This window comes from Anastrepha ludens, chromosome 2 (assembly GCF_028408465.1).
Source record: "Anastrepha ludens isolate Willacy chromosome 2, idAnaLude1.1, whole genome shotgun sequence".
Taxonomy (NCBI): Eukaryota; Metazoa; Arthropoda; class Insecta; order Diptera; family Tephritidae; genus Anastrepha; species Anastrepha ludens.
This window is the reverse complement of record NC_071498.1, coordinates 68,370,926-68,392,674: the sequence shown is the minus strand read 5'-3', so window position 1 is coordinate 68,392,674 and position 21,749 is coordinate 68,370,926. Positions and strand designations below refer to the sequence as shown.

Genomic DNA, 21,749 nt, shown 5'->3' with positions numbered 1-21,749 from the left:
CACGTAGGCACGTGTTTGTTGCGGTACGTGCATATGGTGTGATATCTGAACTTCAGTGAGCTTGTATGTCTATCACAATGACATATCCAAACATACTATGTGTTGAGCCTGGACGTACAGGATGTTTATTTAGAGCAGGTGCTACCTACGCGAATCAGAGTGTTACGTGAATTCGTAAACGTTCAGCTTTATAAGCTTACAGACAGAAATAATTAGAATAGGTTACATTAAAACTCCTGTGATCCATCTTTTCAGGCAACTAAAATTTTTGGAGGCTAGGGTAACTAAACAAATTACTACCTCGCTATGTTAGAACACACGCACACCTTTTCAGCTGATTGTTTCAGAAGCTTGCCAGTAGGTAAGGAAGTAAACTCGGTCGGGCAGCACTTTATTTACACGCGCACATTTTAATAAAGTTTTATTTGGCAGGCTGTTAATTTTTGGAATCAAACAAACTCATAGACAATGTCAGTTGTAACTTTTAACGTCAACGGACGGACAGGAACTTAGTCCTAACAAATAAAACTTTGACGTGGCTTTTATCCGATGTTGATAATATTTATGTTGGATCTAAATAAGCTGGAGAGCACCAGGCATACCAAGTTTTGCCGAGGTTCATTAAGTCGATATCGAAATACACGCACTGCCCATTTTACAAAATTTTACTTGCGTCATATTTATGTTTTTGGGTGCATCATTTGTATAAAACGTGAGTAATTTTTCTTTATTCTTAACAGAGATATCAGATTTCTTTCCTTTTTTGAAATAATACTTTTATTGAAATGTATTAAGTTTTGCTCGAGTTATCGTGTACGAGGGTGGACGGACAAACATGGCTAAATCGACTCCTCTCATCACTCTGACCCTTCTGGTATACATAGATACATTTGTCTACATCTATCTTAATTCCTGCATGCTGTTACAGAAAATATTTAAGTGAACAAAAAATACAGTTACACATTCCATACAAATATAGATATATAGAATTTATAGAGAATTAATGATTTTTCTTTTCTTATATATTATTTGAAAAACTCATTACACCTATATGTGTAGAATATAGCATCGCCCAAATATTAGTTAGCAAAAATCTTCTAAAGTTCGTATAAATTTTTAAGTTTAACTAAAGACACGAAATAAGTTGTGAAGTCGTTTTACCCTGTATTTCGTTTTAGTTGTAAATATCCTTGTTAAAATATAGTTACTTTGAATTTATTTGTTGGTGTTCATAATTCAAATATGCGTATCTTTGTATGTAAATTTGATTTGTAAATTTTGAAAATATAACTTATGCAAAAACATCATACATTTTCCTCTGAAATAAATGAGCTACTGTAGCCGCTACTGCCTATCAAAATCGACCCGCCTTCTTAAAAACCCCTAAATAGTTAAACAAAATATTATTAACTACAATAAACTCAATGTAATATTTAAATTATGCCCACTGTGCGCTCTAAAAACATTTATTTGTCACGCTCGGACAGAACAATCTTTATTTTCCCAACAAAAAAAATGGCGGGCCTCCGCATAATCTAATACATTGATACAAAAATACAATATGCCCCCTGCAATAATAACCCTATGTACGGAATTTCACATGAAACTAATCTTGTACAGATCTTATCAGAGCTTCACCTCAGTTTGACCTCACGTCACTTCTACAAATTACTAATTAGGGATTATTGTCGGAACTGCAGCCGACAAATTTCCATTTGGTGGCAACGTCCACACTTCAAATTTTCTATGATTGTGCCATAATTTTTGTTGCTGTTTTTAAGGTTGTTCCTCTGCTTTTATCTTATTTCTCTTTGCTACGTTTCTATTGTTATTTTTAGGCAGCTCTAAGCACAAACGACGATCCCCTGTTGCTTCTGATATTACTGCTTTCTTTCGTTTGAGGCTTCGTTTTTACCCAGCGACATTTAGCGAAGCGATAGCCCAACGCCACCGCCGTCACAAATGTGGTGTGTGCTTGCGGCCGCTAAACGCCACCGTCGCTTCCAACACTCTAACCAACTCTAATGCTTAGACACAAAAACAGTCATGATGGCAATCACGTAGCGCACAGACGGACGGACGCTCACTCTATATGATTTTCCGTTGCTTGAAGATTTGGAAAAAAATCGCCATTTTCGACATAGATATGTATGTATGTTTCTTGCTTTATGGGAACAACAAACTTTACGAGTACGCACAAGTAAGAAACGAAAAAAATACTTCGGGGGGTAAAATAGCACTTATAATGTACATATGTATGTATGTATGTCTTTTCTTATTGGGTCGATGAATGCATCGAAATAGCTCATCCGTCCAGAGAGGAAGAAAGCAAGCAAAGCTCTAAAGGTTTTTTGCAAACACATTCAAATTAGGTCAACGGCTTTCGTATGTGTTTCAAGGGCACTGATAGCCACACATCCAACACAAATGTACTTCGTTATGCCTATATTTGCACGAACGTTTACACATTTTTAAGGCAATCCCTAAAAACTTTTCGGCAAACAAACAAGACGTTTGAATTTAGTGAGAAGCGAATATTTATGATTTGAATGATGATTGATTAGCGCGGGTTTCTGCGTACTCTTCGCAACTATTTACATATTTGGGGTAACGCAAGGCAGTGCAAAGGCAGATCTAAAATGTTGAATAGAAATTTTCTGACTCACTGCACACTCATACTCGTACAACTGACTTTTCAGCAAATATGTACAAAAAAAAAATATGAAAATTTTAAATGTTGCTACATTACTTTGACGTTTACCAAATATTGGTTACAGCTACAACAGAACATCTCTCTCTTCCCCTCTGTCTTTAAAAAATAATGGGACGATATTGATGGTTTTCAGGAATGACTTTGGTTAGAGATATAACCATAAAACGTACTCCCACTCAGCTGTAGGTTTACTTTTTAAGATTAACACTAAAATTTACTCAATACAGTAAATATTTTCCTACTGACAAGCTTTCGATACTTTCGCTTAAGTATTCACTCTCATTTTTGCTTTTGGCTGTGGTGCGCTACCGTTGAAATGTTATCGGTCGTTGTTAATATTCACAAAAAGGGTAACTATAAATTTTTCTACGGCTGGCATACCGGTTGACCTTTCCATAAAAATCTGGTTACTTCTTAGCATTTTGGAAGTTCGACTGTGAAACAGTTTCCACATAATTGCTATAATTTATCTTTTGATTTCTCAGCAAGAGCCTGAAATGTTTGGTACGGAATTCTGGCATCATAGAGATGGTAAAGTACGACTTTCTATTGTCCACTTTTTTGCATATGCTCACATTTTGTGTGAGCTTAGTAATCAGACATTAAGTCTAAACACTAGACACTCAATGGTGATGTGAAAAGTTATACCTATGTATATGTATGTTAATACGAGTATAAAAATAAAATAAATAATTGGCGCGTACACTTCTGTTAGGTGTTTGGCCGAGCTCCTCCTCCTATTTGTGGTGTGCGTCTTGATGTTGTTCCACAAATGGAGGGACCTACAGTTTCAAGCCGACTCCGAACGGCAGATATTTTTATGAGGAGCTTTTTCATGGCAGAAATACACTCGGAGGTTTGCCATTGCCTGCCGAGGGGCGACCGCTATTAGAAAAATGTTTTTATTAATTTTGCCTTCACCGAGATTCGAACTAACGACCTCTCGGTGAATTCCGAATGGTAATCACGCACCAACCCATTCGGCTACGGCGGCCGCGAGTATATCTCTCACTATTATTGCCATGGCTCTCACGCTTTACGGGGTTTACCAATAAGTTTACTGTTAACAGGATACACATGAAAGTCAACGGTGATGTCCATTTTTAGAGCATTTTCTCCATTTAACAAATGCACTACATTCTTAATGACACTCCATACCAACAATCTTTCTAGAAAATCGATTTAAAAACTGTGATAAGTTTGTGGAATGCTTCTGATTTTTTTATAAAATTTTAAAATTGGATTTATATATGCTTTTATCAAAAAATAATTAACTGAACTGCTTAATTGTAACCAGTTTACTAGGTCTTAGAGAATGTAAGTGTAAATCGATAGAAAAAAGATTTCAACATTTTTGTGTCTAAGAGAATAATACGGATAGTTTTCTTATATTAAAGGATTATTGGCTCTTTTTATTACAGGACGGCGATATAACTTCATTTGTACTGTCGAAAAATTTTTATCATTGTCTGCTAAGAAATTATACTCAGTTTCGTGGCAAATTTCGCTTGTTAACAATGAAAATGCTAAGGAAATCGCAAATTTTTTTACAGAATTTATGGCAATACTAATTATAGTCCGATTTTCTTGTACTCAAAAATAATTATATTTCCGGGCATCATACTGCAGAAGAGAAGGGAAGTAATTGCACATGTCACAATTGAAAATTATTCTATGCAACCACCGCTAGCTGCAATATACCCCTCTAATTGGGACCTGAAACGACTAAATTCACGCACCGATTCTTCTAGCCTATAGTGGTCATCCCTAACATCATAGTAAACCTGCACAGCATAAGTTCAGAGTCGGGGCTTGAAGGAGACTAGAAATCTGGGTACACTGTGCGAATATTTTATGGCAACTAAAACCAACCCGAAACCTGTTAATATTTTGTGAAAGTAAACAAGTTTTTTCTAATAGTTTCGGAGTAGGTCCCTTCATTTGTGGAACAACATCAAGACGCGCGCCACAAGGCCAAACACCTAACAGAAGTCTACGCGCTAATTATTTATATTATTTTTTAAACAAAATAAGAAACCCTTCAAAAAACACATTTGGAAAGTCGTTAGCGGATTGAAATGTTGTAGACAATTATTCCTTGAAAATTTTTACTTAGAGGTCTTCTCAGGCAAAACCTTTACAATCGGCAAAACCCTTACTAATACTGCATTGACACTGCACAGTCCATAAGAGGCAACGATGTACAGTGGTCAATGCTCTAAATTCCTGTCATATCATTAGGAGCACTAAGAATAGAAGATCTGAATGAAAAAGCAATGAATGAATTAAAAATTCGCAAACGCAACTTTTTTATAATAACCTCTATGTGATTTAGAATCTTTTAAGATCTAGAAGAAATTATTTTGTAATTATGAGTTCAATTAAAAAATTTTCTATATTAAAAATGTTTTTTTAATAACTTTCTATTTGACTACGACCACAATTATACCACTGTACCACAATTCTAGCACTATTGCAAAGTCATTAATTTCTCCATTTCTGTTTTAATTGTTTGAGCAAATATAAAATAGTGACCTTGAAAGCAAAACAAAAGAAAAAAATGAAAAGAAACGAAAAAGAAGCCCGTAAGACCAATTGTTCGCTACTACAGACATATGTATATATACATACATACATATTTATATACTTGCATACATATTTATGTTTTACGATTATCAAATCTAGGCACACGTAAAATACTACATGACAACTCTCAGGCCGCCCATTCAAAAGACAAGTTATCTGGTATGGTTTTGGAGCAGCGCATGTGCGCGTACGCAGGTGGGCTGCCACTTCCCACCATTTCACCTCTACTCACCTTTTCTACTACTGTCGATTCTCATGTATTTCTTTTACACTTACACATATTGCAGAGTTGGGACGAGCATAAAAAGTAAATTGCCATATTTTATCGTTTTCAAAGTCTTAAGAATAGCAAAAATCCATACTCCATAAGAGGGACGAACAGTTAGTTACAAACACGCAGGCTCCAGCTTACAGAGCAGTGGCTCACACGAATGCTGTATTTTGAAAACTAAAACCTTTTTTGAAAAAATTTAAATACCAAATAATTTATACGCAATTGCAGTATAAAAAATGTACTTCAACTTTATCTAACCATTGGCGTTTACGAACAGGATTATTGTAAAGGACCCATTTTTCATCACCAGTAACGATACGGTTCAAAAAACTTTCATTTTCAAGCCGTTGCAGCAGCTGAGAACACACATTCACTCTCTGCTGAAGGTTGGCGAAGGAAAGTCTATGCGGAACCCATTTTCCCAGCTTTGAAACCTTTCCCGACTGAATCAGGTGCCTGTGAACTGTTCCATGAATTTAACCTCTGAGCTATCATATCGACTGCCAAATTTGGCTCAGCTTCCACGAGTTCGAGCAAGGCGTCGGAGTTAAAGACTTCAGGACGACCAGCGCGCGAGACATCCTCCACGTCGCAGTTACCACTTCGGAATTTTGAAAACCACTTTTGCGCAGTCCGTACACTCACGGTGTCCTCTCCGTGAACAATGTTTATTTTCGCAGCAGCAGTTGTTGCATTTTTACCACTTAAAAAAAAAAAAAAATAACGCGTATAAGAGCGTTCGAAGAATCCATTTTATTTTTTAACAACACGTGCTTCTATCCGCGATTAAAATCACTTGTTGAATGCACAATACCTATATCAAAGAAAATATAAATGGTTCCGTTATATTCCGCGAATAATTTTTTGTATGCAAAAATCGAACAAAAGTGAAATTATGGGTAAAATACAAGAATGATAGAAAGAAGATTGCGCCCATCAGAGAGTACGTGACGTCACGTTTGCTGAGTTGTGCAGTATTGCCAACCATTTGCTCTTCGCAATAAATTTAGTGCTTTTTTATACCGAAAATGCGAAAATTTTGAAGTTTCGTGTTTGTTTCTTTTTCTTTTAATTTAAAGCTACCGAAACTTTGGGTTAAAAAAAAAATATTATTGTATTATACAAAAGAAGGTTAAAAAAGGCCACTCTGAGAAGATTTTAGTGCTAATGAAAATTAGTTGGTTTTTATAAAATTTGATATTTTGAAAGTGTGAATTTAATTTATTGCTCCTTTTAAGGTTATGGAAGAATATTAAATGCCCCTCTCTCAACTCTTCTTAAGATTGAAAACTTTTTACACGTTTTAAAAGGCGTTTGAATTTACTGAATGCAGATTAAAACCATAGAGGTGTAATCGTTTCTTCCGGGCATCAATCCTTAGTGGGACATAGGGCATCAAGAGATGTATTCATTATAAAAATAATCAACAAAATACCAGAAAATACTAAAGAAACCATAGTAACTTTTTTACAAAAAGAGTACCTTATCTAGTTACATAACCTCAAATATAGCAAATAAGTCGTTCCCTTCACAAAAGAGTCTCGCTTGACAACAATAACTTATAAATTAAATTGTACATAAGCACAACACATTTATTAAAAAAAAAAAACGCACATTCTAAAGACTATTTGTCACGCATACAAAGTTCTTTAACCCATTACAGCATAACGTTCGATATATCGGACATGAGTTAAATTAAATTTGTATCAAGCAAGTGTGATGTGGAGGTGACTTAAAGGTTGTAATCGAAAGAAAACTCTTTCTTCAACAATGGCAACCCTTCATTTGTCGACCCTTCGCAAAGAGTTCCCGTTATTTTAAATTTTTCAGTATGGCGGATTGCAAGCAGACTTTTTCGCGTAAAGGGTAAAATATTTTTTTATATTTTTTTGGTATATTTTTAGCAAACAATTTTAGTGACAAGTGGTTATTAGTGCATAAATGTGTTGGTAAACAAAACATAAAAAATTGTGAAGTTTGCTTCATTATCAAACATTTACTGTTGTATTTAGTTGTGGCGTCCGATATATCGAACCTTATGCATAGCAGGCTCTAAGTGGTTTGGTTTTTTGCGTTTTCCAGATTGACTGTAGGTGAAATTTTGAGCCTTTTGGAGAGCGATGATGGAAATATTAACAATGAAAATATTATTTACGTAGAGCCACCAAGGCCAAGCCACAGATGAGGACAGTGATAAATCGGATGAAGAGCACAATGCTAATTTGAACCATTTAGAACGTAAGTTATTGCGAACTAAGTGCGAAGTCCGTCGTTTTCACACAAATAGGGGATCTAATCAAGATCAGATAACAATGTAGTTACGGTCGCAACCAATTTCGAAAACATGACGATGACAACTGTCCTGCGGTGGTCACACGTGAATAAAGCAAAAATTGCTCTCCCCCAACCGTCTTTAATTTCTAACTATAATAAGTATATGGGTGGAGTGGATAAATGCGATCAGGCGATTGCAAATTTGCGTACAAGGATACGGATAAGGAAATGGTGGTGGCCAATTTTTGCCCATTTCGTTGATGTTTCAATTGTACATGGATGGTTACTTGCGAAAAAACTTGGCTGTAATAAGGACACTGAGTCCTTGTTTGCATTTAGGAGGTATGTGGCTCGAACTCTGATTGTGACACACGGAACACCCCCCCATCAAGGACGAAAACCAGCTACACCATTGTCCACTACACGGTTTGATTGCCTCAGCCATTGGATTGTTCCAATAAATTCCGAACGCCGTTGTGCAAATAAGTGTGGTGGGAAATTAAAATACAAATGCCAAAAATGTGAAGTAGGCCTCCATTCTAAGTGTTTCATGGAGTATCATGTAGAACCCAATACCTAAATATATTTTATATATAATTAATTTACTTGTATTTCTTCATTTTCAGTAATATTTTAAATAAATTTTGCTAGAAGCATTCGGTTTTTTTTATTTCTCATGAGATAGCTTGAGGTGCCGGTATGCATAACGTTCGATAAATCGGACGGCTTGTTTACAACAAACTACAGACAAATGTGTAACTTTTCTTTCACCACTCGATTTATGTGATCTCCATAACCCGAAATTTTCACAGAAATTCATTATAAGTATAAGGACAAACTTTATGCAGTAATGGGTTAAATGATTCAATAAAAATTTGTTGTGTTATTTTCTTTGAATGGGAATGCGTTTTTATATCCAAAGGTAGGCAATACTGCAGTAGCGAGAGAGAGATTTGACTGCCGAAAGCAGAAGAACACCAACAACACCTGCAATCGCGGGCAATGCCACCAGATGTTAAAAAAAAGTAAAGCTAAATAAAACTAAGTGAATTATTGAACTAATTTAAACAAAATGTATATTTTACAAAATTATAAACATTACTTTTAGTTAGAACAGGCTAGAAAAATGTCGTGAAGAAAGAACTAAAACTCTCAGACTAAATAACAAAAAAAATGCTAAATCAAGTTACGAAAATGGTAATCTGGCCATACTGGAGCTAAAATCACGTAACTCGTTGTCAAATTCGCTGAGAGCAAAGTAACGGGACCACGATAGGCGCCATCTCATTATTCTTTCCATCATGGGTAAAATACGCACGAACTTATGGACTGACCTGATATGTTACAGCTTATTTCATGCAGTATTCATTTTTTCTTAAATTTAAGTTAACCTAATGATTTCCGTGCGGTCTTCACTGTTTTCAGCATTATGGTTGCATTTCATCCCGTAGTGTGAGTGGGACTATTGCTGAAAACAGTGAGCACCGTACGCAGTCCCTTACCGCAGTCCCTTACCGTGCACAAAAACTCATAATTACATATTTACACAATACATCGGTTTGCGTGTGTATGTGTTTGGCTGTATCTACACAATGTTGCCATTGATATTTTTGCTTACACACTTTTTCACACATCCGCGTTATCAGTTACAATTTTTCATTGTTTAATGAACAAATGCAAACCAACAAATGCAAATAGTTCATTTATCTATAATTAACATGATTCAACAGTATTTTTAAGCTATTTTAACAAAAATTATAATTTATTTAAGTTGATTTTGTAAATGATTTCGAAATGTACTGCCTGGCAACACTGTGTGGTGAGAGAGCAATCAGCTGGGTCGGAATTACGGAATTTTTTTAATAATCGTGAAATAAAATCTACGGTACTGCGATACGGAAGGTAGGAACTTTTCATTTACATGGGGTTCTCATTAGTTTGATCGGAACAGCTGAGTAGGGATTGCGTTTACGGTGTTCACTGTTTTCAGCATATATTTCCACGAATTCTGATCTACTCATTATGTTAGCAAATCATTTAACTAAATATTTACATTAAACATTTTTTTTAAATTGCGACAATTTTTCATTCTGCAATAATTTGAATTCATAAACTGAAACGGCATGAAATAAGCTGTGAGCCACTGTATGTATGTATACCATCTGAAGACTTCTCAACTGCCTTCGTCTGATTGACTGAATGCCTTTATGCTGCTAGACATGTAGGCAGCATGACACCGAAATCCGCGGCATGCCAAAGCATTTGCTCATCACGTAGACACTAACGAATTTTGATTTTTTCGGCAAAAACGAAGAAAACGTAATGTACTACATTAAAGCAGAGTGAAACTGCGCACAATTGGATGTACGAGGGTTGATACATATGTACATACGTACACTTAAATTATAAACAGAAGAAATTAAAAGAGTTTGCAATCGAAAATAGTTTGGTTGCTGTTAAAAATATTGACCATGAAGACCAATACACTTTTGCAATGCAATTGCACCAATCCATCTGAATTTTTTTCGAGCGATTGCTAAATTATGCTGTATCCAACATCAAACGCTCATGTAATATAATAATTAATGTTTGCAAGTGAAAGTAATGCCGAAACATGCCTCGATCTCGCTGTATGTCGTATAAGGATCCTGCAATATCAGTTCAGACCCAGCATTGATTTCTTCAGGTTCAATAATCGACTGTGGGCGACTGTCTCGAATATCAACCTGCGCTACAGGATTGCATTTGAGAAACCAACGAAGCACGTTAGCTTGAACTAGGGCTTCTTCATTGCCAAAAGTCTTTTTAGTTTAATCCACGTCGGAAGTCGGAGAAAATGATCACACGAATAACGATTTAATTCCATTTTAAGACCTAGATGAAAATTTCAAGTACCTGTAAACAACATAAAAAGCATTCGTATGTCAAAAATTTCCGAAGACGATTACCAACACATACATACATATATCAAACTTTACGTTGGCAATGTCTGATTTGACCTATTCACAATGCCATTGTTACCTTATCTCTAATCTTAAATAGCAACCGACGTAGAAGTAAGCAGACTTTGGCAAATTAATGACGACCAATTCACTTGATCTCTCATCTGTTTAAATTCCATTGAAAATTTTATTTGAAAAAATACGCAAATATTGTAATTTCTTAAGCACGAATGAATATACAAATATATAGCCAATATGCATACATACAAACATATGTACAAACAAAAATCGAATGGAAAAATTTGCAAGCATATTTGCATTATATTTTAAGCAAGAATTCCAAAACATAAGTGCATTAAAAAGTGCTGATAAAACATTTGCAATATGGTACAGTAAGCGCCAAAATTGAGTGTATATTTGTGTGCAGAAATAATACAGTATTGGATGAGGTCTTTGTACAACATATTGATCAGCTTTAATTTTTCCAAAATTTTTTTGTTGTTTTGAATGTTTATTCTTTTATTTTTCTTATCAAAGTATAGCTCGTTGTTTAAAAAAAAACCATAACATGAATTGAATTTTCAAACTTTATATAAGAATTAGAAGTATTCCACAAACTATTCATTGCAATTCCAATGTTTCTAATTAGAAGATTTTTGGTATACAGTCTTATAGTCTTTTTACTTTGTCGGTGTTGTGCATTTTCTACAAATATCAATATGTAAATAAAGATGTCGTGCATTGGAATTGGGACGACTGTTTTGTTGAATTGTATTGTTGAACTGTTCTAATTTTTGTATTAAAACCTAAAACTAACCGTCTGTCGCATTACCATTTTAATCAGAATTAACTGCGCTGTCTAGGCTATTAGACAATGAGCTATCCTTTTACACAAAAACAAATAACATTCAACAAAATAAAAAACAGTCAAAACTGGTCAAAATGTTGATGTGCTATCGTTTTATCTTGGGATGTGCAGAACAGAAATGTTAAACCATTTGTTTACTTTGGTAGCTGGATTGACAGATAATACAATCAAAATCCCTATAAGTCTAAAAATAAAAAACACCCGTTGAAATCACATTTGTATGTCTTTTACTAGCCTTTGTCGGCCCTAATATACAGGGTGGCTGATGAAAGCCGCTACCAAAAAAAAATTGAATAACTTTTTTTCTTTTTAAGTTATCTGTTCCATTTTTGTTTTAATTTGCAGATTGATCTTTAAAATTTATTAAAATGGATAACTGGGACACGCAAACAAGAATTTGGATAGTCCGCCGCTATCACGCACTGGAGTCCGTAGTTTTGGTACAGAGAGAGTAAGGCGGATGTTTGGCGGCGATCCCCCGAGCAGATGGACCATAATGAGACTGGTGAATAATTTTGCTGAGCAAGGAACAGTCGCAAGAAGGCCTTATCATCGAAACCCACCAGTTCGGACGGAGGAAACGATCGCTGCTGTAGCTGCAGCTATACAAAGCAATCCAAGGGTTTCAACAAGAAGCTTATCTGCTCAACTTGGTGTCAGCCGACAGTCTTTGCAAACAATAATGCACAAAGATTTAGACTTATTTCCCTACAAAATTCAAATGGTTAACAAACTGAATGCAGCAGACTTGCCGATTCGCTTGGAATTTTGCCAGAAGATCCTGCAAATGGTGGAAGAAGACCAAAACATGTTAAACTGCCTTTTCATGTCTGATGAGGCCCATTTCGATTTAAACGGCAATGTGAACAAACAAAATTGTCGAATATGGAGTACTTCTAACCCACAGATACTCCACGAGACGGAATTGCATCCTCTTCGCGTGACAGTGTGGTGTGCGGTTTCTTCACGCTGTATTGTCGGGCCTTATTTTTTTGAAGAAAATGGTCACACCGTTACGGTTACTGGAGACCGTTATTCGAAAATGCTGAAAGAATTTTTCTATCCAGAACTACGCCGAAAGAGAATTCCTTTCAACTCTGTGTGGTTTCAACAAGATGGGGCAACGTCTCACATAGCCCAGACTGTTATGACAGAGTTGCGACGAAAATTTCCCAATAAACTGATTTCAAGAAACTCCGAATAAACTGATTTCGAGAAACTCCCAGGTCGCCTGACCTTACTGCACCTGACTTTTTCTTGTGGGGTTTATGTAAACAAGAAGTTTATAAAACAAAGCCAACAAATTTGGATGAACTGAAACAATCCATTCGGGCAACAATTGCGGCTATTCCTGTCGCAACTCTCAAAGCAGCAATGAACAACTTTTTACTAAGATGCCGCACTTGTGTCAACGAGCATGGGGGGCATTTAAATTAAATTATTTTTAAAACTATTTAAAAAAATAAAATTTAATGACCTTCAACTTGAAAAAAAAATAAATGAGTTCCATACACTAAAAAAAAAGTTATTTGAGTTTCTTAATGTAGCAAAATTCATCAGCCACCCTGTATTTAACAGCGTTGCCTTCATGTACATACAGCCTTAAGTACCTTATTTGATACAGATACGATTTTTTTCAGTGTTCTATATTTGGTAATATTTTGCGAAATGGAAAACAGAGTAAGCAGATACTTTATTTTTCAACATAAAATACTAAAACGCATCCACTCATTTCATTGTAATGCATAAAACCGAAAACATGCTCATTTCAGGTGTGAGTGACTGTATATATGTATATATGCTTGTAATTAAGTATAAATGTATGCAGAAAACAATAATTTGCAAGAAATGTGTTAACAGAAATATTCAAGCTGGCATACATTCCCAAACACACATACAAATACATGTAATAAGAGCAGCAATAAAATGGATAAATAATGAATGCACTGGCGATAGAAAAACCAGAGTTGTTCGGATATTTTTGCACTTTCGCATCTAGCAGCGAGGTTCTCGAGCAATAGGTGAACGCATTATATGTATGTATGTACATATGTGTTTGGATATACAGTAGAAGCCCGATAAGTACAATTGGAAAATTTCAGCAATGATTGCACTTAGCGAAAAATTGCACTTTTGCGAATTTCTCCTGTGGATCGAGGAATACCTAGGGAAAAATATTTTAACTCTATTCAATGCAATTAATGAGCTCAAAAGGTCGATATTCAAGAAAAATGAACAAATATTAATTGAAATTAATACAAAGAGATCAATGCGGAAGGACATATGAGTGTGTGCTCCAAAATTCAATTATTTTTTTTGGAAAAACTTTGTTATTTTCGATTGCGTTTTCTCGTAACACTTTTCAAGTGCTTTTGATCGAATATCAAGCAAACAAGCGATCTGATTGAATGACAGTACATCATTCTGTTCACCCCATTTCAAAATTGTATTGACACAGCCAAAAATCGATTCATGCTGGACTTTTTCGGTTGTTTCTTCTTGAGTAGTATCTTCGGGTTCATTGACTTCACTATCACCTTCATCTATTTCTAATTCCAAAACCCAATTGCGGATTTCATCTGTGTCTGCTTCATCCACAAAGTTTTCGACCATCTCATTTAACCGTTGAAATCCTCCAACAAGAAGGGGGTCGTCAATTTCGATATCCAATGGCATATCGTCTGGATTAGATTCAATAATCGCGTCAACTGTTGGGCTTGAACCTAATACGCTTTTCCAGCATTTAGCGATCGTTTCTGGGAGCAATTTCCCCCATGCTTGGCTCAACATGATCACGGCGGTTTTCAAATCAATTTTCTTCAATAGTTCATGTAATGAAGAATTTTTTTCACTAATTATGGTTTCCATTAGCAATGTTTTGTATTTGTCAATTTAATAACACCTTCATCCCCTGGCTGTAAAATCGCTGTGCAATTGGCCGGAAAAGACATCACTTCGATCTCACCACAAACTAATTCTTCTTCGGGCGGATGAGATGGGGCTTGATCCAACAAGAGTAATGCTTTGGGTGGAACATCATGTTCTTTGGCGAATTTTTTCACTTCTTCGACAAAATTATCAAAGAACCACTTTTTGAAAATATTCCGCGTCATCCAAGCAGTCTTGTTGCTAGCATAATTCACGGGTAGACGAAAATTTTGAAAACAACGCGGATTCATAGATTTGCCGATCGTTAATGGTTTTATTTTGTGGCTGCCATCACCATTTGCACACAAAAGAACACTGATTCGATCTTTTGAAACTTTGTTGTCTGGAGCACTCTTTTCATCTTTCGAAACGTAGGTTTTATTCGGCAAAAGTTTCCAAAAGAGCCCCGTTTCATCAGCATTATATATTTGTGATGTTACATATCTTTTTTCAGCGATTTTCGCCGTCAATTTTTCCTTAAATGGCTCAATGGCTTCTGGATCAAAAGATAATGATTCACCAGTCACAGTCAAATAGCGAAGTCCGAAGCGTTTCTTGAATCGCGAAAACCATCCATCACTTGCATTGAATTGTTCTCCATCCTTTTTTATTTGATCAAATATTTTTAATGCTTTGCTTTTCAATATCAAGCTAGAAACAGGAGCATTTCGTCGCCGCTGATTCATGAAAAACTGGTACAAACGCTTCTCGAGCTCTGGATGATTGCCAAACCGCAAAGTTTTCCGTTTATTTCCAAGTGAAAATGAATTGTATGTATTTTCTTTTAATGAACGGGATTGATTTTTTATTCGGCAAATCGTTGCGCAATCAACTTTGTATTCGAATACAAGATCTCGTTGTTTAACGCCTTTTTCAATTTTTTGGAGAATCTCATCTCTTTCTTTCAATGTAAGAAAATGTAGATTCTTTTTCACTTTTCCCATGATTTTATTTGATGAAAGCTAAAAAAATGATTCAAACTCCGAACGATTGTTTTACTCTCAAGAACCAGCTTGAAACTAACGCGTGATGAATGTCACAAACGATTCCATGCCATATTTTATGATATCAGCGCTACAATTTTACAGTTATTTGTAAAAATCAAAAATCACAAAGCGTGAGAACAGTGTTTTTGGTCGCAATAATTCCGAGAACCATAACTGTGCATAGCTATAAAGCTGTGTCTTCGCGCGTGATGAACGCAAATACATTGCCGTATTAAGTAAAAAATTTCTTCGAACAAGAATTCTTTTGCGCCCGAAAATTGCAATTTTCTATTGCTCTTTTCGAGTTTTCTATGGACTCAAAATCGAATTGTACTTTCCGCGAAATTGCAGTTATCGGTATTGCACTTATCGGGCTTCTACTGTACATACATTTGCGCACACACTACTTGGCCATTACTTGCCAGTTGAGTTGTCGGTGAGTGAAGGCGGCGTGGGATGCATCGACCATCTCAGGTGAAGCAAACAGCGGCACACTTCAGGAAGGACATTTGATCCACATACTTGTAGAAAGGACCATAATGTTTCACGGCATCTGGACAAAACACGCTAATAAGGTAACAGCAGCAGAACAAAACATGGTGTATATGTTGGTGTTACTTAATTTTTCTAGAATATCAAATTCAAAATGTGTATTTTGTGGCGCTTGAATTCTCTAAATAACAGCAAAATAAAAGTTACCGAAAGTTCGGTGGAGAACTTTGGAGATCACATCAAATTATAAAAATCAAATCAACAGCTCTACTGTAATTACCTTGTTGATGTGCCTGGTTATGGCTACGGAAGATGGTGATGGATTAAAAAAAGGCGTACGAGGTGTGGCTATTAAATAAGGAAGCTGACGCTTTAAAACATATTTTGATTTCATTTATAATACATACATATCTGTATATATAATTGGCGCGTACATGTTGTTCCTTAAATGGAGGGACCTACAGTTTCGAGCCGATTCCGAACGGCAGATATTTTTTTATTTCTTTATGAGGAGCTTTTTCATGGCAGAAATTCACTCGTAGGTTTGCCATTGCCTGCCGAGAGGCGACCGGTATTAGAAAAAACTTTTTCTTCATTTTGGCGTTTCACCGAGATTCAAACCTAGTTAAGGAATGAGTAAGTATAATCATGCAGGGCTGAACAAATCCAAACATATGTATTTTAAGAATAACATGAGTTAAAAATGTTTTCCCTAAACAGCAAACAAAGAACCTAATATACAAGTCGTGTACCTAAAACAGTAAGATCAGGTATAAGTAGGTATAAATACGACTGTCAAATATGTTGGCAGTCAGTCCAGTATTAACATAGTGTTAAGAACTACCCTTAAATTAAATTCAAAAACATAAATTTTTATATTTTTCCAAAACCAAGCAAGTCCTTAACTATCTTCCAAGTCTCTAATTAGCTCTGATTGAACCAATACCAAAAATTCCACTTCGGTTTCAGTCAAAAAAGAAAGCAATACTCACGGTTTCTGCCAGAATGTCAGACAGTTAATAAGGACTATTATTTGGGTGTTATGAGACCTTTACGTGAAGCAATTCATGTTGCCGTTGATGGGGAGTACTTTGAAGGCTCTTTCCTCTCTATCACTTTTGAGGAATACCTTGTATTTTGAAGTTTCTGAATATATTCCGGTAACTTTTTGATCAAGGTGATATGTGAACTCGAATTTATCCCACTCTCAGGTGGACGATTATTAAGACCGAAAATTGGAATAAAGGCATGAGACCACCATTTTTCGCGTTAGGAAAAACGAGTGAAAAAAATTAAACACGCGTACTCATAGATAAAATTAATAATATACATCTGTTTTACAAATGTTAGTTATAGTCTTATCGCAAGCTAAGTAAGATATGGAGAAAGCTTAATATTCTTATGTATGTATGTATGGAATGTGTGTGCGTGTACTGAATGTTTTTCCGCTTTGCTCAGAATGTGTACATTAGTAGACAAGCATTAACGTGTGTTCGCATGCAACTGTACATGCGAGGGCGTGCAAAAATGAATTCATATTGATTAATTCTCAACATAACCTAAATAACATTAATACAACATAACACATGGGTAAAAAGTCTCGGGCCTAATACATAGGTAGATGGCACTAGTTTTATTGCATGAATCTCTTTTTCAGTTAATACTAACCTTAAAAATACAGCTGTTAAAATTTCATGATGATATTCTATTCATTAGAGCGTGAGTTATTGCACTAAGAATGACGCTACTTTTGTTATTTTCAAAACAATGAATCAAAAATAATTTCTCCTTACACTTTCTCTTATTGTACCCTGCTTCTTGATGGAAAAAACACCGTTCAAGCGGAGCAATGGCTTGTAAAGTTTTATGGGAACTCGGCTCCATCAGAAACAACAATTAAACGATGATTTGTTAACTTCAGACGTGGTAGAGACACGGAGGATACACAACGCAATAGGCGTCCAAATGAGGCGGTAACCCCAGAAAACATAAAAAAAATCCACAAAATCGTTTTAAATGATCAAAAACTGAAGTTGCGTGAGTTAGATGACATCGTAAAGATATCAAAAGAACATGTTGGCTTCATATTGCATGAGCATTTGACTATGAGAAAGCTCTGAACAAAGTAGGTGCCGCGTTTGCTCAGTATTGCCCAAAACGCACCGTGTCACAAGTCAATCAAAACAATGGCAAAACTACACGAATTGAACTTCGAATTGTTCCCACATCCACTGCACTTGCCAGATTTGGCCCCCAGCGACGACTGGCTTTTCGCAGACCTAAAAAAATGCTCGCCGGTAAGAAATTTCGTTCGAATGAAAAGGTTATTTCTGAAACTGATGCCTATTTTGAGGCAAAAAATTAATCGTTCAACAAAACTGGTATAGAAATGGAATGATCGCGTTGTTCTTGATGGCAATTACGTTGGTGAATTAAGCTAATAATGAACAAAAAAAAAACGTGTTTTCTTTGTAAGGCCCGGGACTTTTCAGCCCATATGCTAATATATGTATATTTGCGGGCGAATAATATATCTTTTTCAGAATCGTTCTGCCTGTATTAAGATAATCGATATGAAATTAGCTCCAAAAAAAAAAAATAGTTGCCAGCACCTCGTTGACTGGCGACCCATCATGATTTTCTTGGTTACCGATTTTCGCTGTTTCATATGACTCTAGTCTCTGGTATGTTTTGGTGAGCCCAAATGTCACTACGACCAAGGTGAAAAGTGTGCTGGCTATGAACCCAATACAATATCAACTGTAATAGCAAATTGGCAACAAGTACTGATAAAGTCCAAAGAAATCGTTAAATCAGATCGGAATGCGAGTCACTTATTACATACATTGCCGGGAAATTGAGATCAGTCACAAAACTATTTGGTACCATTTGCATAACGAAATTTATAATTATGTCAATTTCATCGTCGAAATAAGACGAACAATGTTGAGAGCTGCTTACTTCCATTAATATTTATATTCCACACACACACACACGCGAGAGATGTCTAGCACATCATCACTCATCGATCTTTCATTACACCATTTCAAATAATTTTGTCCGCACTTTAGCTGATGGGAAATTTTAACAAAAGTTTCTGATTATTTATTAATAATATATTATCTAGTACAGACGTGCTTACATGTCTGGCAATTATGTAGCCACCCACCCTCGTGCTAAGGCAAATGCATACACAGATATAATAATGCTCATACATGTACTACATACATACATACATAAATGAATAACACTCGTACTTCTATGAGTAAGTGCAAGTGGTGCCTACGTGATTTTCATATTGCTCACAAAGCAACAAAAAAATATATAAAAATTAATTACTAAATAATGCGACACATCTGAAAATAGAAACAAGTAACGGCGTAAATGGCGGCTTCGTTGGCTGGGTCATGTCGTCCGAATGGATACAAACGCTCCGGCTTTGAAAGTATTCGATGCGGTACCAGCTGGTGGTAGCAGAGGAAGAGGAAGGCCTCCTCTGCGTTGGAAAGATCAGGTGGAGAAGGACTTGGCTTCACTTGGTGTGTCCAACTGGCGCCGGTTAGCACGAGAAAGAAACGACTGGCGCGCTTTGTTAAGCTCGGCCAAAATCGCGTAAGCGGTTATCGCGCCAATTAAGAAGAAGAAGAACGGCGTAAATGTCGCTTGTTTGGCACATTACAAAATTATAGTTCCCTAAGGTTTCGCGAATTAGCCGAGTGTTTTGTAACAAGTACTCAAGGACCAAGGGCAGGAAATCCTACACTAAGCTGTAGTATTATTGATAAGACACCTTTTTACAACTTTTTAATTGTGACTAAATGACAAAAATATGCACTAAATATAGACTTATAAATCCATTAATTTTATATAAATATTATAAAACTTGAACTTGACGTATTAAAATGATAATAAAAATTACAGGTTGGTTAAAAAGTATGGAAATCGTATTTCATTTAAGCATAAAAAAAATTGCTTAAGTATTTCGAGCTGTCAATTCGTTTCTTATTACAAGCCATTTAAGGTCGGCGTGTAAGTGGCCTTTTTTTACAATGAAAAGAGCCGAATTATCGTGCAGTAATAAAATGTTTTTTTAAGGTTTATCTGCAACAGAAATTCATAAATAAAAGGTGAGTGTTAAAGAAATCTGCTCATTCATTTCCAACTGTGCAAGGATGCCCAATCCATCTCATTAAAACTGGTCCTACAAGCGTAGAAAATTTACCGCATAGTAGATGTCCAAGAAGTGCAACAACACCGGAAATCATTAAGCAAGTGGATATTTGAATTTCCGTGGGGCAGTTTTGCTAAGACCATAGCAATACATTCACACTTGTCTACTAATACGAGGGGTGCCTTTTATATTTCGGGATTTGGCAACCCTGGTGTTGCAATCTAGCAACTGACAGCTGTATCGCAAAGTTTGACATTTTTTGGCTTTTACGTACTCAAAACGTTTTGAAATATCAGCGCTTTTTGCGTTGTTTACAGTAACTTAAAAGATTCATCTCGGTCCAAAAATGGAATTAAATCGTGAACATATCGCAACCGTACCACTAGAACAACGCAGAACAGTAAATTCTGAGTGGTACACAACCATTTGTTTGCCAGTTGTCTTCCAAGAAATTAGGAAAACCAATCGCCAAAGACGGATAACTCTTCACCAGGACAATGCGAGCTCTCACACATCGGCTCAAACAACTGCATTTTTGAGCACCCAAAACATCGAATTAATGGGTCATCCGCCGTATAGTCCTGACTTGGCACCGAATGACTTCTTTTTATTCCCGTACGTAAAAAACAAACTGAGAGGTCAACGTTTTTCGACACCTGAAGAAGCGGTTGCGGCATTCAGAATGCATGTTTCGGAGGTACCTCATTCAGAGTGGCAAAAGTGTTTGGACAATTGGTTCAAACGCATGCAAAAGTGTATAGATCTTCATGGAGAATATTTTGAAAAACAATAAAGTGATTTTCGATGATTAAAATTTGTTTTTGTTCTCTAATTCCGACATATAAAAGGCACCCCTCGTATGTTCGTTCACAACTCTCTTATTGTCTTCGTCACTGTCTACCATTTTTCGAAGACAGTGAAATTGACAATTGATTGAAATGACCAATTCGCCGACATTTCGTTGTAATTCGGGGAAAAAAATAAAACCTAATCGCAAAAGAACTCGCAGTTCGGAGAAATTTATTTTAATTTGAAGAAGGTGTTATTGAAATAGGTATTATTATAATCTACGCTTTACTCAAATGTAAACCCAAACAAATCAAAGACAGAGCAAGTAATTTGTACGAAACTATACTAACCGTTCCCACGACAGTCGGTTCTACGTTACCAGAACGACCCCAATGGGGAATGTATATGCTGTTACAATATCAACAAAACAAAACGACACGCACGGCAGAAATACGCTCGGAGGTTTGCCATTGCCTGCTGAGGGGTGACCCCTATTAGAAAAAAACTTTTTCTATCATTCTGCTGTTTCATGCACGGAGATTCGAGCCTTCGCACTTCCGAATGGATGTTTTGTTTCAGAACAAATTCATTCCAGTTTAGTTTGAAATTTCATAATTCACAATTAAAATGGAGTGGAATGGCAAAGAAAGTCAAACTGTGCATGTAGAACTATCCAGAAATTTTTGGTGGGAGCGAAATTGGCGGAGGAAGCAGAATATCATGGGT

The 21,749-nt window shown here is 36.0% G+C and overlaps 1 protein-coding gene and 1 long non-coding RNA gene across 4 annotated transcripts in view; one reads left to right on the top strand and one right to left on the bottom strand.

Moving 5' to 3' along the window:
* LOC128871745 (prolyl hydroxylase EGLN3) overlaps positions 1–21,749 on the bottom strand; it is a 52,777-nt gene that overhangs the window by 11,093 nt on the left and 19,935 nt on the right. The window lies entirely within an intron of this gene.
* LOC128871749 (uncharacterized) lies at positions 32–1,000 on the top strand. Its single transcript, XR_008456060.1, has 3 exons — positions 32–361; positions 433–712; positions 796–1,000. It is a non-coding gene; the product is annotated as an uncharacterized LOC128871749 (long non-coding RNA).